Below are 21,652 nucleotides of genomic sequence, written 5' to 3'. Positions count from 1 at the left end.
CTGGTGGCTGGCCCCCAGGTGACCCCATGAGCTCCTCGCTGGGGCAGGAAGTGGGGTTTCCCTTAATCACCCAGCCGAGACCCCTCAGAGACATTCAGAGAGGTGCTGTGGGTGGAAACTTAATAAACAGCAGCCTGAAATATTTACCCACTTACACCAGCCTCGGTAATTTAGGTTTGCTGAAATCAACATCATGTTTTCATTTTTAATGAGCCTCCCATAAAGCAGCCCCTTCTGTCCCTGTCAGGTGCTGGGAGCAGAAGCTTCCAGAGCCTGATGCAGTTTTAATCTCCCCCCACAAACAGCGCTGAATCCTGCCCCGGGGTTTGCCAAAGCCAAGCTCGCTCGCGACTGGGGGCGTCAGACGTCTCCGTCCAAGCAAGCCCCCCATTCGATAGGGCAGCTCAGATCAGGTGTCACTCCACCCCCACCTCTCTGAAAGCCAAGGACGCTCGGCACTGCTTAAGCAGAGCCCACAGGGGCTGCAGTTGGCTGAACGATGGCCCCCAAATATGCCCCTATCCTGGTCCCTGGAACCTGTGAACATGCCAAAGGGAGCTGACGGATGTAGTTAAGGACCTGGACATGGGATTACCCTGGATTACTCTGTGGATGAAGAGTGCCACCTGCCATTTCAGTAAACAAAGGATGTTACAGCCATCAAGCCACCAGCCACCTCCCCCGCCCTCCTACAACGGACTTGTACCCTGAGGGAACTCAGGATGGAGAAAAGCAGGATGCTGGCCCCACAGAGCCGAGGTGCATATCAAAGGAATAATTTCAATGGGCCCAGACTCTTGCTTCTCCCATCCACAGAAAAGCACTAAATTCATTAACTCGAGATGTCTGGTTTTCTTTAATTAACCGTCATCTTTTGATGTTCCAACTACCTGGGTTTTGTTGCAAACATCTCTTTAAATCCTGACTGCTCTCTGACCTCTTCGGCTGTCCCTCAGAGCTGGTTTTGTGAGGCTGCCTTCCGGGCCTGTGTCCTCAGAAAGCCACTACATAAAGCATAATAGTTAACTTTCAGGTTGTGATTTTTTTTTTTCCGTCGTCGCACGTGGCCAAATGTCATCCCAAAGACCTCACAGACTGAAGCAGCGGGGGTCGGCGTCAGACAGAAGATGCTTCACTGTAGGTTTTGCAGATGGAGAAGAGCCACAAACCAAGGAATGTGTGTGCCTATAGCAGCCGAGAAAAGCAAAGAAATGGATTCTCCCAGGAGCCTGCAAAAGGAAACAGCCCCAGAGCCCCGTTTGAAAGTTCTGGACTCCAGAGGGTAAAAGAACAAATTTGTGCGGCTTTAAGCCACTGTGTGTAGAAATTTGTCACGGCAGCAGCAGAAAACTAACACCACGAGCATCTCTTTTCCAACTTCCCCTCGAACCCTCGGTCAATGCCGGCCCCCTGGGCTCTCCCAACGCCCAGCTGCAGACCCACCCCCGCTGCTCCTGGCCCTAGGACCTTGGGCAGGTGCCTGAGTCCTCCTCTGGTCTCCCGCCGTCTGTCTGAGCCTGTGGGGAGACCCCCCATCTGGAGGGCAGGAGGGCTTCCTGGAGGAGGGAGGCCAGGCTCACTTACACAGCCCCCCTGCTTACACAGCACCTCATTACAAACTGGTCCGGGCGGCCCCAGCTGGGAAGGGCCTTTTTCATCTGACTGGAGACAGCTGTGTCCTCTGCCACTAATTCAGGGTCCCTGGGAGGCTGACTGGAGGAAGGGGGGAGACAGAGACATGACATGGCGGGGGGTGGGGGGGCAGATTGCCTGAGGGGCCGGGAGGACAAGGGACTTGCAAGTGGCTTGGGAGGCTGGAGGACAGAGGGCCATCGGCCAGGATAGGGGGGCGGGGGGTGGTGAACGCAGAGCGTGAACCTGTTTGGGGCTACAGACTTCGAGGTCCGACAGAACCTCTGCATGGAGGTGCAAGCAGCAGCCACAGGGGCTGCTCGGGAGGCCATGACCCATCAGAACAAGACAGAGGCTGCTGATCCACCGCGAGGCCTCTCGGAAGAGCGGACTCGTCCCCTCTGGGCGGCAATTTTCCGCCCCCATCGCTGCTCTTCTCTGGCTGCTGACAGCTGGGGGAAGCCACCTGTCACTCCCCTCGCCCACAGTGATAGGGCAGTGCCAGCAGCAGCAGCCGTGCTACTTAAGAAATCAATGGTCCGGAGAATGTGGGGACCCCTCTCCTCTGGGGGTGGGGGCAGGCTGCAGGACCCCAGGGAGGGCGGGGCCCGGGAGGAGGGGCTGGGGGGGGCAGGAGGGCCTCATCCAGCTCCTGGAAGCTGCCCTGAGTCAGTCTCTCCAGCAACACCCTCAGGACAGCCAACTTCAAAAAGGCCACCATGGGAAGCATCTCTGGCTCAGTCGGAGCTGCCAGCATCTGTAATGATTTCAAACTTTTTCTTAATCCCTCCAACTCCGCCAGTGCCTTACCTAATGCTTCCGTCCACGACCAGGGAGACGCAGAATATTCAATGAGCAGGCCTGTCCCCACGCGACCCGACTTCTGAACAGCAGGACACCCAGGATAGGCCTGTTTTTCCCGGCCGGCCATCAGGCTGCTCCCCAGCCCACTTCCCACGCCTCGGCCAAGGGGCCCACATGCTGGGCAGCTGGCCTTTCCAGACCCACCTGGTGCCAAACGACGGCCAAGGCTGATTCCCCTCACGCCCTATAGAAAGCCCCTCCCCTGGGACACAGAGGAGGCTGGGCATCCCCTCTGGAACCCCTCTGGGCCTGTGTCTGTTTCTCCTTCCTCCAGCCATGCCCACCCACCTACCCACACCATGTGGGATGGTGGCCTGTCATTGGGAGAGTGGGGACCTGGGGAACCACCAGGCATGACTCTGGGGTCCTGAGCCATCCCCAGGTGTGTGATCCTGAGAAGATGCAGCAAGGCCGGCAGTCAAGGGAGTGGAGCCCCTGAAGGCCAGGGCCTGAATCCAGGCTGGGAGCCCAGGGGTCTGGGCACGCTGCTCCCCCAACCCTACCCCACCCCTGGCAGGGCCACTTGTCTCAGCCGAAAACAGGGACAACCAGTCGTGAGCACTTACCACCTGCCAGGCTTCTCCTCGAGCCCTCGGGGGCATCAGCCCATTTTCCCTGGCACAGCCACAGGAGGTCGTGTGAACACTGCCCAGAAGTTGCCAGTAAGGACACCGAGCCCTGGAGAGGCTGGCCAGCTGGTCCCAGGTCCCCCGTGCTTCAGAGCAGAATGGAGACCCGGATCCAAGCTTCTGGCTGACAACCTTGGTTCTGCACTGCCTCTCAGAACAGCAGCAGCTCCACAGCGCCGGGGTCCAGAAGCCCAAACCAGGGGGCACAGGACTGCTTCCTGCTGAAGGCCCCTCCCAGCTCCGGTGCTGGTGACTCAGCCTTGGGTTGTTGACCTCTCACCTGGCCTCTGCCTCCATTGCCATGTGGCCTTCTCCCCCAGGTGTGTGTGTCCCTGTCTTCACAAGGCGGTCCCCTTTCTGTCCATCTGTGTCCGAATCTCCCTCCCCCGGTCACGGGATAAGAACCCACCCTCATCCGGGATGACCTCCTTTTAACCCGACCATGTCTGCTAAGCCCTCTTTCCAGATAAGGTCACAGTCACAGGAATAGGGTTTGACCTTGAACCTACGCTTTGGAGGAACACAATGCAACCTGCTAGAGCAGCTCCCACCGCAAAAGGGCGAAGGCAGGCATTGCGTGCACCTCTCCCAGGGGACCGAACCAGAGTCTGATTGAGCCTCTGCTCTCAGCCGCCTCTTCTCAGGAAGACTCAGGACAGAGAAACACGATACACAGCACCAGGAGGATGCAGTCAGCAAACCCGGAAAGCAGGCACTGCCACCATTCAAGGGCCCCGCAGATAGGGTGCCGGGGAGAGAGGGGGAAGACATGGAACCTCCCATTAAAAGGGACAAAAGCTTTATCAGGTTGAATGTAATAAGAAGGTCAAAACCAAGGTTTTTTTCCCTTTTTTTCTTTTGTAGGGCTGCATTTCTGGCATATGGAGGTTCCCAGGCTAGGGGCTGAATCGGAGCTGTAGCTGCCAGCCTACACCAGAGCCACAGCAATATGGGATCTGAGCCACGTCTGCAGCCTACACCACAGCTCACGGCAATGCCGGATCCTTAATCCACTGAGCAAGGCCAGGGATCGAACCCGCAACCTCATGGTTCTTAGTCGGATTCGCTAACCAGTGAGCCACGACGGGAACTCCAGCCTTGTTCCTAAAGAGCGCCCGTGTCCAGTACCACACTGGGTGCTGAGCATTCGGTGAAACGAGGGCACCCTTCTCCCTCCACCCATGAAACTTGCCACCCGGGACAGGTAGGTAGGTGATGGACAGGCAAGGCCCCGCGTCCGAGATGACGGCACAGTCACCACATTGATCCAGATGGGCTGCACTCGGGAAAGGAGAGGACCTGAATCGGGCGGGGGAGGTTTTCACATGAAGCCTCGGGAAAGATGGATTTGAACACATTTCCACTGACAAATGAATGCTTTTCATTCAGCAGAAGGATCCAGACCCACTACTGGGAATGATAAAAAGTAGTAGTAATGAATGGAGGTCCCGTCGTGGCCCAGCAGAAACGAATCTGACTAGGACCCATGAGGTTGCGGGTTCAATCCCTGGCCTCACTCAGTGGATTGAGGATCCAGTGTTGCTGTGAGCTGTGATATAGATAGTGGACACAGCTCAGATCTGGCGTTGCTGTGGCTGTGGTGTACACCGGCAGCTGTAGCTCTGATTTGACCCCTAGCCTGGGAACCTCCATATGCTGCGGGTGCGGCCCTAAAAATCTAAAATAAAAAAAATTTAAAAAAAGGAGTTGCCGTCGTGGCTCAGCGGTTAACAAATCAGACTAGGAGCCGTGAGGTTTTGGGTTCGATCCCTGGCCTTGTGCTGTGGGTTAAGGATCCGGTGTTGCTGTGAACCGTGGTGTGTGTCATAGACACAGCTCGGATCCTGTGTTGCTGTGGCTGTGGTGTAGGCCGGCAGCTGCAGCTCCGATTAGACCCCTAGCCTGGGAATCTCCATATACCGCAGGTGCAGCCCTGGAAAAGACAAAAAGACAAAAAAAAAAGAAGGGTAGTGGTAATGCTGACAGCTAGCCTTTATTGCCCACTTACCAGGTCCCGGGGCCCCTACCAAGAGCCTTGCCTGGTTGTATCTCATTTAGTTTTCACGACCATCCCCACTTTGTCTTTTTAGGGCCACACCCGTGGCACATGGACATTTCCAGGCTAGGGGTCCAATCGGAGCTGCAGCTGCCGGCCTGCACCACAGCCACAGCAATGCGGGATCCTTAACCCACTGCGGAAGGCCAGGGACCAAACCTGCATCCTCACAGAGGCCATGTCAGGTCCTTAACCCACTGAGCCACAACGGGAACTCCCACAATCCCCATTTTAGATGTGAAAAAGAAAAAAACAGACAGTGCTAGCTGATAGGGGGAAACTTTTTTAAACGGATGTATGATTTACATACCCTCCAAAAGGCACAGTTCCAGAGCGTTCATTTCCAAGAGTTTTGGCAATTGTACACACAACTTTGTGCCGTTGGTGATGACACAGAAGTGTGTAACCATCACCCCAAAGAGGAGCTGCAGGAGGGTCTGCATCCCCCTGGAAATTTCCCTGGGGCCCCAGCCCAGCCCGGCGCCTCTCCCGGAGGCCTCAACCTTCATACTGTGAAACTCGATTAAGGCGGTTTTCAGAAGGCTTTCTGCCATCATTTAGCTGCATCTCGCCCCAAAGGAGAGGCCAAGGCTGGCTGCCTGTCCCCCAGGCCCTGGCTGCATCCCTGCCCACGGTCCCCAGAAACCTGCAGAAATGGGCAGGAGGATATGCCCGTCAGTGAACATCTGGGGACGAGGGACAGGTGGGCGTGGCACCTGGGCCCACGACACCCCCAGAACTGCAGAGTCCACAGAGCCTACCTTTGCTCGTGGGACGAGAGCCCAGACACCTCGACAGCTCCGGGCAGCAGGCTGGCAGATACGCAGAGCAATTTCTGGAATGGGAAAAAACACAGGTGCCACTCCTGAGTGGTGAGAAGTGCCACAGGGGCTGGGCAGCTGGGAGCCTTTATGGCCTCCCCCTGGGCTCCCCCGGGACAGGGGGCCAGTCGGCCGGCAGCAGCCCATTTCAGGGTATGGAACGTGGCTGGTGTTTGGGTCATTCTCTGATAGTGCCATCCGTCGGTCAGAACATCCCTGGACTTTAAGCAGACGCAGTCCCCAGAGGTCACTTCTCCACTGCTTCCTGGGCTCCAGCTGCCACCTTGCCAACACATGCCCTGATCACAACATACAGTGGCCAAAGAGAATGGAGGGTCCCAAACCCGCCAAGACAAGCCCAGCCCCCCACCCCCATCTCTGCCCCTCACAGAGGATCGATGCCTTGAACAGGGAAGCGCATCACTGTCCCTGGGAGGGACAGGTGTCCACACAGATGACTTTGAGGCCCTTTTGGAAAAGGAGGAGGACTGTCCCCGCCAGAGCAGCTGATGCGCGTGGGCCGGGATGAGGTGGAGGAGGGGTTGGCCTCCCCCGGGCCTTCCTGCCGCACAAAGGCTTCCTCCCCACCGAGCAGGAGACCCACGTGAGCCGTGCAGCCACAAATAGCGCAGGAGAGGGCGAGCCCTTTGTAGCCAGTGAATGGCCTGATGGGGGTCCAGCGGCAGGAGGGAGGCAGTCGGGGCATCCAGCTGGGAGATGAAGGGTCCCGTGGGCCTCGTCTTCCGTGAGGCTCCTCTTCCGCAAGTCCCAGGGGTGGGGACCCTGGAAGTAAGCCCCCGACTCTCTACACAGCCCTTCCCGGTGGTTGGCGGCCTCTGATCACCATCTGACACGGCTCCAGCATCCAGGGCTGGATGCTGCGGGAGTTTTTGGATGAGCCTCCGACCTGGAATTAGTTCAAGAGCTTCGTCGGAAAGCTGCTGCGTGAATGTCATTGGGGTGCCCCCAGCGTCTGTCTCTCATCTGCCCTCCCGCCCCACCCCACAGGCAGAAACACCTGTGCTTATTCTGGAAAAGGAGGCTAAGGGCTGGCTCCCCGCCTGCAGGCAGAGACCAGGACATGACCAGGGGTTTCCCAGTGCGCCCCTCATGGGGGTGGGGTGGGGGGACTCTGCACAGAGAAGCCCCCCATGGAGAAAAACCACCTGAGCTCTCTCGTGCTTGCAAGGGGTGGGGGTCTCCTTCAGAGTGCCGCCCCCACCCCCTTCTCTCTGCACCCTCCGACCCAGCGAAGGCTAAGGGGGAGGGCAGGAGGGAAAAAATCCAGTTGGCAGAACCCCAGCCCCTGTGCCAGGTTGCCGGGTGCTTTGTCTCACAGAAGAGGGAGCAGGGGCCCCCAGCACCACCCCTGCCCTGGGAACCCCATCTCCCCTGGCATCTGGGGCGAGCTCGGGAAGCCCACTCAGGAAGGGGGCGTAACTCAAGCCGGACCACTCAGCTCTGGCCGTCCCCTGGCTCACACAGGGGCTGGGACCCGGTCAGGACCCGGTCAGCACCAGTCCTGATGCATTCACAGGTGCAGGAAGCTGGGGGGACCTGCCCGGAGCTGGCATCCTGCCCCTGCCCACAACCTGAAGCGAGGAGAAGCAGACCCTGAGGCCAGGCCTGGGGCTGCAGTTCTGCCACCTGCATCACCTCTTGGGCTGGAGCCAATGTGCCTGGTTTGCCCTTTTCGCCTGCACCCCACAGGGTATTACCCCCCCATCATCCCCCCTCTCAGACGGGGCACCTGGGGTTAAGGAATGGGGTCAAGGTCACACGCTGCTTAGTCACAAAGCTAAACCTCCAACTCAGATCTGTCTGAATCAGCCTGAAATAAATAAAAACTAAACACATTTCATCAGTTCCAAGGTGTGCCATGGCTTTATAAACCACAAAGAAAGAACAAAATATGTTGCCTATCACATCTGAACACAATGCTGTTTGTTTGCTTGCTTGCTTTTTTTAGGGCCACACCCATGGCACATGGAAGTTCCCAGGCTGCATCTTCTGGCCTACACCACATCCACAGCAACATGGGATTCGAGCCACATCTGTGACCTACACCACAGCTCATGGTAACGCTGGATCCTTAACCCATTGAGCGAGGCCAGGGATTGAACTCACATCCCCATGGATGCTAGTCAGCTTTATTACCGCAGAGCTGTGATGGGAACTCCCCACAATGCTTTCTTATCACTTAGCACTTGATTTTGGAATTCTTAAAAAAAAAAAAAAAAAACTCAGAGTTATTTAGAGTTTTTGAGTATCTCGTGTCCCTTGTCTACACGTGTAACGAGGAACACGTTCCCAGAATCACCGCACAGACCCCTCACCCGAGTGCATCATGGAGGCTCTTCAGCCTCCCTCGGTGCTGCTTCTCAGTCGCTATTTCTTCCTTCTTCTGTCTCAGAAAACTCCAACCGTGTCCTGCCCTGGTGTTGGAGTCAAGGCTCTGACTCCAACCCAGAGTCCAAAAAGATGTGTGTCTACACGGAGAGAGATTTAGTGCAAAGAATCGGCTCCTGCAGTCACAGAGCCTGCAAGCCCCAAACCCGCAGGCTGCAGATACAGGGAGAGGCACTTCTGAAGTTCAGATCCGAAGCCCATTGGCTGCAGAGTTTCCTCTTGCTGGTGAGTCAGCAGCCCTTGGTTCTGGGCAGGCCTTCGCCTGATTGGACGAGGCCCACCATGCCATGGAGAGCACCCTGCTTCACCCAGAGCCCGGTGATTTAACTGTTCCTTTCGCCCGCAAACACCCTCACAGACACATCCAGAATGATGGCTGGCCGTGTATCTGGGCACCGTGGCCCAGCCCAGGTGACACCTGAAAGTCCTGTGGTCTTGCAATGATGCCCAGGTGCCAGGGCCTCAGTGATGACTCAGGACAGACACATCCTGAGTACCAAGGGTGGCCAAGCTTGGAGCACTGCCTGCCTCCCCAGGCAGCATGTCTGATCAGGACAGAGGGGGCTCTGCTTCAGCCGGGTGAGATGAGGCTGCAGACAGGCCGCCTGGTCTTGGCGACCCCGAAGGCCACGTGGAACCAGGTCTGGGTCAGGGGTCAGGGACGTGTCCCGCCTGCTCTCTGGACACGGGACAGGGCCGCATCTGTGTTTGTGCTGGCAGCAGGCACCGGGCCCCAAGGCTGGTGGCAGCCTCAGGAAAGCAGGCCAGCGGGCGGCATTCCACGTCTCTGCTGGGTTTTGGTTCCTCTCACCGACAGACCCGTGGGCTCCTGCCCCTGGGACCACAGTCCCCCTCTCAGATCCCCGTGAAGCCCAGCAGACTCGATCCAGAGGAAACCTGTGTCCGCTGGCGTCTGACAGCACATCCGCATGTTTCGACCCGACTCGGTTTCTTTGCCCGTTGGTTGAGGACCCGGGGTGGAGGCAGTAACCCAGGCGGGGACCTGGCAGCATCGAGGCCGAGCCTTGGCGGGGACTGGCCCTGCCCAACCAGGACTAGCCTCTTCTGGGGCTTGGGGAGCACAGCCCCACCCATGCTCTGGGAACCCCTTGACCCAGCCCCTGTCCCCCAAACCTCTCACCACAGCAAAAGGCAGACAGGGTGGCAACGCCCCTCCTGCTACCAGGCTGGGGGCTTGGATGCATGTCCCCTAGACGCAGAGGAAGGAAGAAGGAGACACAAGCAGAGAGAGGGAAACCTCGGGGAGAAAAGGGAAGAAGCGGTGTAGCTGGAGGAGCAAAAGAGGCAGGAATCCCTGGTGCCTGGGTGGGGGGAGTCCCCAGAGAGCCACCCTGAGGGGCCTCCAGGGCTTGGGTACTGCCTGCGCCCCCTGGGCTTCTGTTCCCCACCCTGGCAACAGGGATTTGGACCAGTAGATGAGCCTACAAAAGAAGAGGTGTTTCCTAGAAGTCCAGGGAAGTGTGGGGCAAGGAAGGGAGGGACAGACAACCCCCCCACACCCAGTCCCAAGTCCCCGTGGCACCTCCTGGGTCCCAGCGGGCCGAGGCCCAAGCACAAGGAGCTGGGCTCACCCGCCAGGTGGGAGGGTCTACACTGGTGAACCCAACGAGGGTCCGGGCTCCCGCGTATACGCAGGAAGGTCCCTGAGCCACAAATGAGCTTGGAAAGACCAGCAAAGGAGACAGAGAAAGCTGGACGAAGCCAGACGAAGCCAGACAAATATCATATGCTCTTGCCTGTAGGTGGAATCTTAAAAAAAAGATACAAATGAAGTTATTTACAAAACAGAAATAGGTCTGGAGACAAAGAAAACAAACTTACGGTTACCAACGGGGAAAGGGGGGGCGAGATAAAATAGAATCTCTCTGAAGAAATAGATACACACAACTATAAATAAACTAGATAAGCAGCAAGGAATAAAGGCACAGCACAGAGATCTATGCCCCCTATTTTCTAATAACCTACAAGGGAAAAGAATCTGAAAAAACATATCTATGAACATACATGCATTTATGACTCAATCACTGTGCTGAACACCTGAAACTAACAGAACACTGTAAATCAACTAGACCTCGATTTTTTTTTTTTTTAAGTGTATACTTTTAAAAAGACCAGCCAAGGGGAGCGGGAGTGAGCCAGTCCCAGGCCGGAGGCAACACTCCGGGCAGCAGAAACACAGCGCCCACTTCCCCGGGGACAGAAGCCACGGGGACCCCCAGGGAGTCCACGCCGTCTCCAGGGGAGCCCAGGCAGTGACACGGGCGTCCCTGCAGGCACCGCCCAGCAGGCCTGCTCCCCTCCAACAGCTCCGTACTGAGAGCAGCTGCCACTGCTCCTTAATTCATCTTTTTTTTTTTAATAATTTATTTTCTTTTCCCACTGTACAACTGATTTCACTCCCCGGCGATCGGCAAGGTGTCCAGAACCTGAGAAGCTGAAAGTGCACATTTTCTGAAGAAGGAGCTGCTGCTCACCCCACTCCCGGCCTGCCAGAGGGTCTGAAGCTCCCCAGAAAAGAGCCACTTTCTCTGCCCCCACCGCACCCACCCCCAGCCCTGAGCGCGGCACCCGCCTTCCGACTGCTGCCAGGAGCCACCGCAGCCGTTCCCTGTCTCATCCTGCCCCCTGGCGTTGGGGACAGAGACACCAGACCCTGGTGGGTGAGGAGGCCCGGATCCGTCAGGGCTTTCCCTCCCTCGGGGCTGCCTGCTCAGCCCCCAGCCCCGCCCTGGAGTCGAGGTCCCTCCCTGCAGAGCCCCAGGTGCTGGAGAAGTGGGGACACGGATCCTGGGCCCGACCCACCTCCTCCTTGATCTGTGGTCTTGGGCCAGTCACAGCCCATCTCTGGGCCCCAGTTTCCAGGTCTAAATGGGGCCAAGAGAGAAGCTCTCTGCTGAGAGATGGAAGTGTGGGGCAGTGAGCAGGGAAGGCTGTAATCCACAGAGAGCCTTAGAACCAGCCTCACCCCCAAAGTGCTCAAAAAAGCCACGCAGACTCACTGTGCTTGTCCCCTTAGCATGGGACTCAGATGCCGGAATGTCCCCAGTGTTATTTCCTCAAAGTTATGGGGAGCCTGCTGGGGACCCCACTCCCATCCGGGCACATGCCACTTGGTGTGGACATCCCATTCTCTGCAAAGGGGAGGCTCTTGTGCTGGTCAGAAGTTGGGGGCACCCCACCCCTTGGGACACCTGTATATCCACTCCAGCGCCAGGTCCGGCCTCTGCTTGGCCCCCCTATCCCGCTCAGCATCTCTGGCCTGAGCCCTCCATCAGGGCGCTGCACCCTGACTCCACGGTTCAGGGTCCATGGCACAAAAGTCGCACAGGTGGGAGGCTCAGGAGCTGGGTGGGCGTCCCCAGCCTGGACCACAGCCCTCAGCAGCAGCCCTGCTATTTCCAGAGTCAGCAGTACATGGCTCCGAGCGTCCTGGCAGGGAAATCTAGAAAGCAGTCGCTGAAACGTTCACCCTTCAGACACAGAGGTCTGCCTGCAGGCGGTCAGGTCACCACCAATTCAGGTGCGTGGAACCATCACAACTTTACTGACCTTGAAATATGTTATTTTTTTAACACTCCAGGGAGACAATGACCAGCGGGCCACAACGTCTCTTGGGGGGTACACATAATGAACTTCTCAGCAGACAGGGAAGGCTGGCCTCTGGTCTGGACAGGTAGCTGCGGTCGTTCTGGGCTGGAGAGAGAAGCCTCGCTTGGTCCCCGCGTGGCCTTGGGGAGGGGACCAGGCTGAGCTTGGCAGCCTGGTGTCCTGTTTTCATGGTCACGGCAAGATGACAGGCGTTGTCTTGCAAATCACCACCGAGCCTCTGCCCCGGGCCTTCACTGGCCGCTGTCCGGAGCAGCACAAATATTAAAGCATCATTATCTGCGTGCCTCTCTGCTGGAAGGCTGTATCCTCCAAGCAACAGCATCAAAAACGTTTAGTAAATTAAAAAATCATTCAAAAGAACGTCTCTCTCTCACAGGGAGAAGGGCAGGGTGCCCCTTTTGTTCCCGAGAGGAAAAATGTTCTCTAAAAGCTTTGTCATCAGGTACATACAATGGGCATTCGTTCCAGGGAATTCAGCAGAAATCAGGAAAAAGAGATCAGAAAGTTCCAACCAGCCTGTGCGAGGGGGAGTTACAGACCACGGAGCCATGCTGTTCTGGTTTCCCTCCTGTCTGTGTGTGCCTGTCTGTCTGTCTGTGTGTCTCTATGTCTGTCTGTGTGTCTGTGTCTGTGTGTGTCTTTCTGTGTGTCTGTGTCTGTGTGTGTCTTTCTGTGCGCTTGTCAGTCTGCCCATGTGTGTCTGTCTATCTGTGTTTGTGTGTGTGTCTGTGTGTCTTTCAGTGTGTGTGTCTGTCTGTGTGTGTGTGTGGCTGTCAGTCTGTCTGTCTGTCTCTGTGTGTGTTTGTCTGTGTGTGTCTATGTGTCTGTGTATCTTTATGTGTGTCTGTCGGTCTGTGTCTCTGTGTGTGTCGTGTGTGTCTGTGTGTTGCACGTGTGTCTGTGTGTGTCTTTGTGTGTGTGTGTCTGTGTGTCTTTGTGTATGTCTGTCTGTGTGCATTGTGTGTGTGTGTGTCTATGTGTCTTTGTATCTTTCTGTGTGTCTATCAGTCTGTCTGTGTCGGTGTGTGTGTTGTGTGTGTGTCTGTGTCTGTCTTTCTGTCTGTGTGTGTCTGTCTTTGTGCGTGTGTCTGTCTCTCTGTCTGTGTTGTGTGTGTGTCTTTCTGTGCGCCTGTCAGTCTGCCCGTGTCTGTCTGTCTGTGTTTGTGTGTGTGTCTGTGTGTCTTTCAGTCTGCCTGTGTATCTGTGTGTGTGAGTCTGTCTGTGTCTTTCAATGTATATGTCTATCTTTGAGTGTGTGTGTCTGTCTGTCTGTCTCTATGTGTGTGTGTCTGTCTGTCTGCATCATGTTATGTGTCTGTGTATCTTTCTGTGTGTCTGTCAGTCTGTCTGTGTGTGTGTCATGTGTGTGTCTGTGTCTGTCTTTCTGTCTGTCTGTGTATGTCTGTGTGTGTGTGTCTGTCTGTCTGTCTTTCTGTCTGTGTCGTGTGTGTGTCTGTGTGGGTCTGTGTGTCAGTCTGCACATCCATCTTTGCGTGTCTGTGTGTCTGCCTGTGTTAGAGTTTAATCTGGCCTTTGTGCCCCACTTGCGGGCTGTCACCCCTAAGACGTGCTGCCTGATAGGACTGTCGTCACTTCTGGGGGCCTCCGGTCGCCCTGCGTGGTCCAGTGAAGTGAGGTGGGGGGGAGACAGCCTCTCCTGGGAGGCTCGGGGTGGGGCTGGCAGGGCCAGAAAGAGCAAGCTCATGATTTGGGGGGAATCATTGAGTATCAGTCACCTGGAGACTGAGGTCAGCCATGTGGTCATCAGCCATCAGTCAGTAATCAACTAATGGCTGTCACTCCTCTGTCACCGAGGCTCCCCAACAAGGGCAAGGGGCACCAGGCTCAGGAGAGCCTCCCAGGCTGGCGTCACACATCAGTGCCGAGATGTAAGGCATCCTGACTCCACGGGGAGGGGTCCGCCCCGGGCATGTCCTGGGACCCTGCCCATGCGTGGCCTCCTTGGGCTGATCAGGGCATCCTCTCCCTGCAGAAGCCGTGATCCTGCGGGTAACAGTTCTCGTGAGTTCTGGGAGTCCTTCCAGAGAATAAGCAACTCTGCAGGTGGTCCTGGGGACCCCAGACTTGTGACTGAATGACATCTTGTGTCCTTTAACTTCGCAGCTGGTCTGAAGTCCCCAGGAGGGGTGTATGCGTGCACGCGTGTGTGTGAATCTGTCTTCCGGGACTGAAGCGATGTGTCCTGAGCCTGAAAAATGCATCAGAAAAAGTCACCTCCTCCTTTTCACTCTGAGCTCCTGCGCTGCATTCACCTGAAAATATCCACAGTTCCCGATGGCTCACCATCCATCCCTCAAGAAGGCACAAACCTTCTTAGCTGCTCCCTGTCCCGGAGCCAGCGCCCCAAGAACCGAGACCAGTGTGGAGACCAAACAACATAGCAGGATCCACCTCCTGTTTGGGGCCCAGACTGAAAAGGAGGTTGGAGCGGGGCAGGAGGGCGGCTCCCACCCAAGCGAGACGGAAAGATGGCAGCGGACCGGGGGCAGGGCAGCCCCGGCAGAGGCAGCACCTGAGAGCAAGGCTACGTGCTGACATCCGCTCACACCTGCACATTCGCTCACACCTGCGGGCTGTGGGAAGGGGCCCCAGGTAACCTGGGGATACCCCTTCAGTTCTCGTCCGGCATGCAGCTGCCTCGGAACGCAGAGACCTGCGTCGGTTCTGATTCTCAGAAAGCAGGATGATGGGGGTGCCTGGGCAGAGACGGGGGGGACAAGCAGACACCTTCAAGGAAGGGAGGTTCCTGCGGGCAGAGGAGCCATCCAGTGTCAGCAGAGGCCAGCCACTTGCATTCTGCTCCCTGTGCCAGACCCCTCTGACCCAGGTGGACGGGGGGGCCTTCTGGCAGCCTTAGCGCCCCAGCTCACAGGCAGACCCACGGGTTGTGTGGCCACAGGGGATGGGGGAACAGACCTTGCCTGCTTCCCAAGCAAAGGCTGCTGCTGCAGAATCCCTCCAACTCCACAGCCCCGAGAGCAAAATTGCATGGTAATGGCTTTCCAGGCTTTCAAGGGGTTGAAAGGTGCCTGGAGGGAAGGCTCGGGCCGGCCGCACACCCACTGCCCCGCTGTCTGCCCTCCCACCCCTTCGCCGTCCCCTCAGAGGGGCTTCATCACCTGGACATCTGGGGAGGGTGTGGCATCTTGAAACGTCCCTGCAGTCAGGTGACACTCAGAGGGTGTGGAACCCGATGATAATTAACCCGTGAGGCTCTGGGTGGGATGAGCCTAGACGAGGTCAGTTGTTCCTGGCACTAATTGGTTCCATGTCCCACCAGAAAGGGACATCAGTGAGAGCCGGTAGAGCCACACCATGCCCTCTCCTGGGTGGCCTTCCCCGGGGTCTGGGGGCAGGGTCCTGTGATGCTCTGACTTTGACGAAGGCGACGCCTTGAACACCCCGTGCCTGAAGAGCAGGTCATTCCTGCGCCCGGGCTGTGTGCCAGCTCGGCGGCAGAGGGAAAAGCACCAAGTCAGTGACAGCCACATGCATGGGCTCATTGGCTTCATTGGCGGCTGTCCCTTACGTGTCATTGACATTGAGCCAAATCAGCCAAGAGGGCGAAGGAGCTCGCAAGCACTTGTGCGTGGGAGGCAGAGAGAAATCTGCCGCGAGAGACTAATTTACACCTTCCCTTCCACGCCCGGGCCTCGCTTCATGCTAATATGATCATACGCTGATTTCCGCCATTGCTGCCCCTGACCCGCGAGGGCCAGCGCACCCAGCAGGGAGCTCTTCCCAGAGGGTCTCATAAAACAGCATTTTCTGCATCTTGCTGGAAATGTAGCCTTTTCCAGGCTCTGCAGATCCCTGGAGTTCAACTCAAAGGACAAGGCCACTGCGATTCCCCTCCCCAGCCAGGGGCTTTGTCCCAACACAGCTAACCGCTTGGAGCTTCAGCACCAGGACAATGATGGGGTTCAAGGCCTGAACGTTCCGTGCTGACTGCGGTTCCGTTAATACCCGGCTGTGTTCCTTGTGTTGTCAGGGCAAATGGGAACCCAGCGGTTCCTGAGATTCAGCTGCCTGAGGTGTTTCTCTGCCGCTTCGAGGCATGTTCTGGGGTCCCTCGGATCCCAAGCCCCCCGACCCAGGCCCCTTCTCAGGAGCTCCCTGCCAGCGATCAGTCAAGCTGTGTGATTGGCTGTGATATTTCTCAAGGCGCCAAAGCACAGCCCACACTCAGAGGTCGATGAATGTTGGACAAATGAAACGAATGGATGACGATGGCAGCTACAGTGCATCGAGAAGGCATCTGGAGACCCTTCCTGGCTGATTCTGGGGATCTTCCACCCAGCCAGTGTCACTGGGGCGTGAGGCTTTATGGGGACTTCCTGACTACCTCCCCAAGTGGTGTGGAGCTGCTCTCCATGAAGACAGAAACACGGTTAGATTTTTAGAGCACACACGATGAGCTGCAGAGGAAAGACAGAAGCCCAGAATGGAAAGCCAAGCGAACGAGGAAAAACAAGATGAAGGAAAAATTCTGAAGAAGGGAGATGCCGCGTTTCCTGCCAAGAAGGCAGAGAGGATATGGCACCAGCGTGGGGAGAGGTCTCAGAAGAAGCCTGGCGTCTGGCCTGGATGATAACCTTCCCCTGCCCATGAATTTGCTGAAACACAAGCCTGTGTGACAGACCCGCCATTGACCCCTCTTCCTGGCAGGGTGCAGGAGACGAAGCAGAAAATGACCTATTGTTCTCAAACGTTTTAATGTCACGGACTATTTGATAAGCCTGCAAAGCCACCGACAGAAAAGGCACTGATGTTCCATCACTAATGAGATCCATCAGAGCCCCCTGGGCTCCTACACACAGACACCGGCACACCGGGTCCCGTACCTGCATCTCCTCCACCTCTTGGTAGATGTTCCTAATATGTTTAAAGCCCAAGGCCAGTGCCACCTCCTCCAGGAAGCCTTCCGTGACCAACCCCACTGCACAGATTGCTTCCTGCTCAGCGCCAGTGGCCCTTCGGAACGTCTTGGCCCTTTCCAGCATCACAGGAGCTCTGTGCCTCTCATGTGCCCTCTGGGACTCTGAGGCTAATCGTCCTTGTCAACCCCCTGTAGGTGCCTGCTGCCTTGTAGGACCTTGGCAAATGTGCGTGGGGTTGACTCCTGCGAGGAATTAGACGGCTGCACAACTGCAGGGTTGTGACTGCCCTGTGGGACTTGCCCAGCCGCGTCCGGCAGGAGAGCTGAGCTACCGAGCAAACTTTCTTCCACGTCAAAACAATAAACATCAGGCTGTGAGCTTTCTCTTTTGCTTTTTAATTGCTGCTGAAATTGACCACTTTTTCTTCCCCCTATAAACTTTGTTTCTTAGAGCATTTTCAGGTTGACAGCAACATTGAAGGAAAGATACAGAGACTTCGCATGTCCCCCAGCCCCAACGTCCCCACCAGAGGGAGGTGTCTGCTACAGTCGATGAAGCAACGCCGACACCACTCAAGGTCCATCGTTTTACACTAGGGTTCATGCTCGGTGTCGGATGTTCTAAGGGTTTGGACAAGCTTATGATGACCTGCAGCGATCGTTACAGCTCAGCGCCCTAAAAAACCCCTGTGCTCGTGACCCCGATCCAAAAGGCAGAGGAAGATGATCATGCCGCCACCTCAAATGGAAGTTTTCTTCAAGTTTTGTGTGTCATGTGTGACATCCAGCAAAGTTTTGAGTTCCCCATAACATGTTCATGTTGGTATTAAAATAAAATAGTACTTTTGTCAAACTTGATTGGGGTATTAAAAAAAAATCTCTCCCCACCTAACCCCCAGTTAGAAAGCACCCCTCTTTTTCCATCTCTGTAGTTTTGCCTTTTCCAGACCATCCTCCGGTTGGACTCATACACTGTGCCATCTTTTCAGATGGGCGTCTTGCCCTTGGTAACACGCATTTAGGGTCCTCTATGTCTTTGCCTGGCTTGACAGCTCATTTCTTCTTAGCCCTGAATTATGCTCCACGGTCTGGATGCAGGGCAGTGAATTTATCCATGCACCTACGGAAGGACGCCTCAGTTGCTTCCGAAATCCAGCAATTGCGCCTGAAGCTGATATAAACATCCATGAGCAGGTTTTGCGAAGACACAGGCCTTCAGCCCCTTTGGGAAAATACCAAGGAGCATGACTACTGGGTCGTACGTAAGAGTGTGTTTGGGTTTGTCAGAATCTACCCAGCCGTCTTTCAGAGCGGCTGCGTCCTGTTGCCTTCCCTCCAGGAACAAACGAGGGCTCCGTCTGCTCCACATCCCACCGTAAGCCTTTTATTTTTTCTGCTTGTGGTTTTTCTCTCACTTAAAAAAAAAAAAAAAAAAAAAACCTGTTACATCTTCCTTTTAAATACAAAGGGTCGGGTTATAAGGGACAATCCCTCATCGCACAGGCTACCGCCTGCTGGCACTAATGAGATGTGTTCCAGACCAGGGGTGGTCCCAGTTGATGAATCTGCCAACTGCTAATCAGTGGAAAACCCTCTGACTTTCTCACCGGCCCTGCAGGGTTGCCCCGCTGGGTTCGTGAAAGGCAGATGCTAAGCTGTGGACACACCAGGGCTCAGCAGGAAAGTGGTGTCATGGACGAGAATACAGTATCCTCGGAATCGTCAATCCTCGGCTTCTATGTGCCATCACTGCCACCCATCACTGGCGAGCACTTCCTGGGCCAGCATGTCCCAGCCACGGGGTGGGTTTGGGGACTGCGGTTGTGAGTAGAACACAGTCTCCGCCTTCAGGGAGCCTGCGGTCCATGTGGGGGACCAATCGCCAACAAGGACCAGCATCCTACCTCCTGCCACCATGAGGACGCCCTCTTTGGGCTGCTAACCCTGAAGGCGCAGGGGTTCCGGGCGATAAGGAAGAAAAAGAGATACACAGGGCCCACAAAGAGGACCCAGGAGGACATGCAGGGGCGTGACTTGGGCTCTGCCCTCAGTGAGGGGTCACATCCCAGCGTGGCAGCTTGGGGGGTGGGGAGGGTGGGGAATCCAGGAAGGACTCCTCCCCACCATGAGGGGGGACCTGGGGGGCAGGGGTGGGGGGCACTCTGCCGGTCACCAGTTACTTGTCTATTTGCTCGGGGCGCAGGGGACCTGAAAGGGGCTTGGGTTCTGGAGGGCAGAGGTGACTCCCGACCAACGTCCTGTCACTTCCCCCAAGGAGCCTTATCTGACCTCCCCTGAGTGGGTCTGACACCCCATGTGCCGCCCCTGGTGTGGCTTCTCCCCCATGGCTCTTACCACGGTTGTACATTGCAGATTTTCTCATGCGATTATTCCACCGATGCCCATCCCCCAAGACCAAAGCACCAAAAGAGCCAGCCTGGCACGAGCTCATCACCACTGTGGACTCCCCACATTGAGAGCCAGAGAGGGAAGGGTGCAGCATGGCGCCTCAGCAGAGAGGGGAGAAGGGAGCCAGCCCAGGACCACGTCCTGGAAGAAGCATGCAGGATGCTATTTTTAAAAATCCCAAGAAACCCTCTAATAGGCAGACTTGTCTTGGGCATTTGGCAGGGACAGCTGCTACTGTCCTCCCTCCCAGACACAAAGTCGAAGCCACACTGAGGTTTGAAGAATGAATTTGCCAGGTAAAATGGGTGGGGGGGCTGGGGAGGGGGGAGCCCAGCGGAGAGGGAGGAGGAGGAGCAGCAGGGCTAGATGAGTCCAGAAGCCATCCCATAGAGTCTTCTGTGTATTCATTCAACCAACAGTCACGGAGCGGCTGCCCTGTGCCAGGCGCTGCTCTGGGCCAAACAGGTTCTTTGAACTCTGTTGGGCTTGAACCTAGAAGCCACGAGGAAGCCGGTTAGCAGGGGCAGGCCTGGCTCCTGTGGGCAGCACCCACAAGGGAGGGGCGGCAGCTGTGGGGCCCTGCTGTTGACAAGCAGCAAGAACCGTCGCTGTTTGGATGAGGGCCGTGAGTGCCCTCCAGCTGTCAAGGACGGCCCTGGGCAGCTGGAAACCCAGGTGGGCAGTGGGGAGAGGGGAGCAGAGTCCTTTGGGATGTTCGACTCAGAACCACCGGGAGAGGATCCGCCAGCCATGCCTGTTCAAGCAGTGTGGTGTTTATCTCAACTGACATGAACCAAAAACAACCGTGGGGCCAAAAACTCTAGTGATCAACCCACCTCTAGTTTATGAGAACTCAGAGCTCTCAAGGAGTCCAGGATAAAGCCCTGAACCCAGCTTATGATGACACCAATTTTAGTGGAAATGGGACAGGTTAGGTATTTAACATGGTACTACTTTGTTTTAAATGGCTGGTAGTGATTTTATCAGTTTTCTCTTCAAATGGATTTCCTGCCAGGCCACCTTCGTCTGTTCCCTGGGGCGTGTACCATGAGGAACTGCCCTTGGTGAGAAACGCGAGGCTGGGAAGGAAAGTGGTCAGGACAGGCAGGGAGGTGGGCGTGTGGCATTGCGTGTGTGGGGGGGGGGTCATGTGCACTAAGGCTGCAAGTGGCTTCACCACTGCCGAAAGCAAAACCCCAGCTGCCTTCCAAGCAGAGGGGCTCCACCAGCTTGCTTAAGAGTGCGTTTCTAAAGACAGGGGAGCCGGGGTTCCCGCTGTGGCTCAGTGATAACAAACTCGACTAGCATCCATGAGGATGTGGGTTCCATCCCTGGCCTCGCTCAGTGGGTTAAGGATCTGGCGTTGCTGTGGCTGTGGTGTAGGTCACAGACATGGCTCAGATCTTGCATTGCTATGGCTGTGGTGTAGGCCAGCAGCTGCAGCTCTGATTAGACCCCTAGCCTGGGTACTTCCATATGCCGTGGGTACCACCCTAAAAACACACCAAAAAAATAATGGTGATGATAATAAAGAAACAGAGGACAGCCTGCACAGAGCTCTGGCGGGATCCTGAAGGGCTCTCACTCCTTAAGCACGGACAAGGAGCCCCAAAGGCATCTCCAGCCTTGGGGGGAGTCACTGGCTCCGAGCAGAGACACCGTGACAGTCTTTGGAATCACGCCTCTGCCAGGGAACCACGCCTCTGCCAGGGAACCACGCGCGGAGGGACCCTCGACGGTACAACTTTCAACCCAATGTTTCCGACAAAACTGCCCGATTTGAATGTTTTCACTTATTTAAAAAAAATAAATAACAAAAGGAAACAATACTTTTTTTTGTGAAGCACGGGTGGTCCCTGCGTCTCTGATGGGAAGGTGGGCGGTTCGCGGAGGCGGGTGGCCCCGGCCCCAGAGCACCGAGAACCGCGCGGACTTCATCCTCGTCCGTGAGCCTCGGCCACCTGGAGCCGACGCACCTGCCCAAGACCCCGGCCCGCGAAGGCCCCCGCGCGCATCCGCCGCCTCGCGACCACGGCGGAGGATGGCTTGGCGCGCCCTTCGCCAGGGACTCCAGCACCGCTCCCGCTGCGCCGAAGGTAGGGCGAGCGCCCGGGGAAACCGCCGGCCTGACGGACGTGGAAAGACCGGCCCGCAGGCGCTTCCCGCCCGCCTCCACGCACACGGCCTGGGACGACAACGGAGCCCCTCGCAAACATGGCCGCCTGCCCCGCTTAAGCGTGGGGACCCCACGGCCCCACGGGAGATGCCCCTCACAAACATGGCCTCCGCCCCTGCCCGCCAC

At 56.5% G+C, this 21,652-nt stretch overlaps 1 long non-coding RNA gene across 1 annotated transcript; it reads right to left on the bottom strand.

Moving 5' to 3' along the window:
- Nucleotides 1–13,284: 13,284 nt before the first annotated feature.
- LOC146402534 (uncharacterized) lies at nt 13,285–21,583 on the bottom strand. The gene is made up of 3 exons (XR_014806971.1): nt 21,181–21,583; nt 15,182–18,355; nt 13,285–14,250 (listed from the first exon to the last, which is right to left on the bottom strand). It is a non-coding gene; the product is annotated as an uncharacterized LOC146402534 (long non-coding RNA).
- Nucleotides 21,584–21,652: the final 69 nt, after the last annotated feature.

Source organism: Sus scrofa, chromosome 6 (genome assembly GCF_054392235.1).
Source record: "Sus scrofa isolate SSC_HxYL_T2T_F1_AM1 chromosome 6, Sscrofa_HxYL_maternal_Yorkshire_Landrace_v2.0, whole genome shotgun sequence".
Taxonomy (NCBI): Eukaryota; Metazoa; Chordata; class Mammalia; order Artiodactyla; family Suidae; genus Sus; species Sus scrofa.
This window is presented reverse-complemented; position numbering and strand designations above follow the sequence as displayed.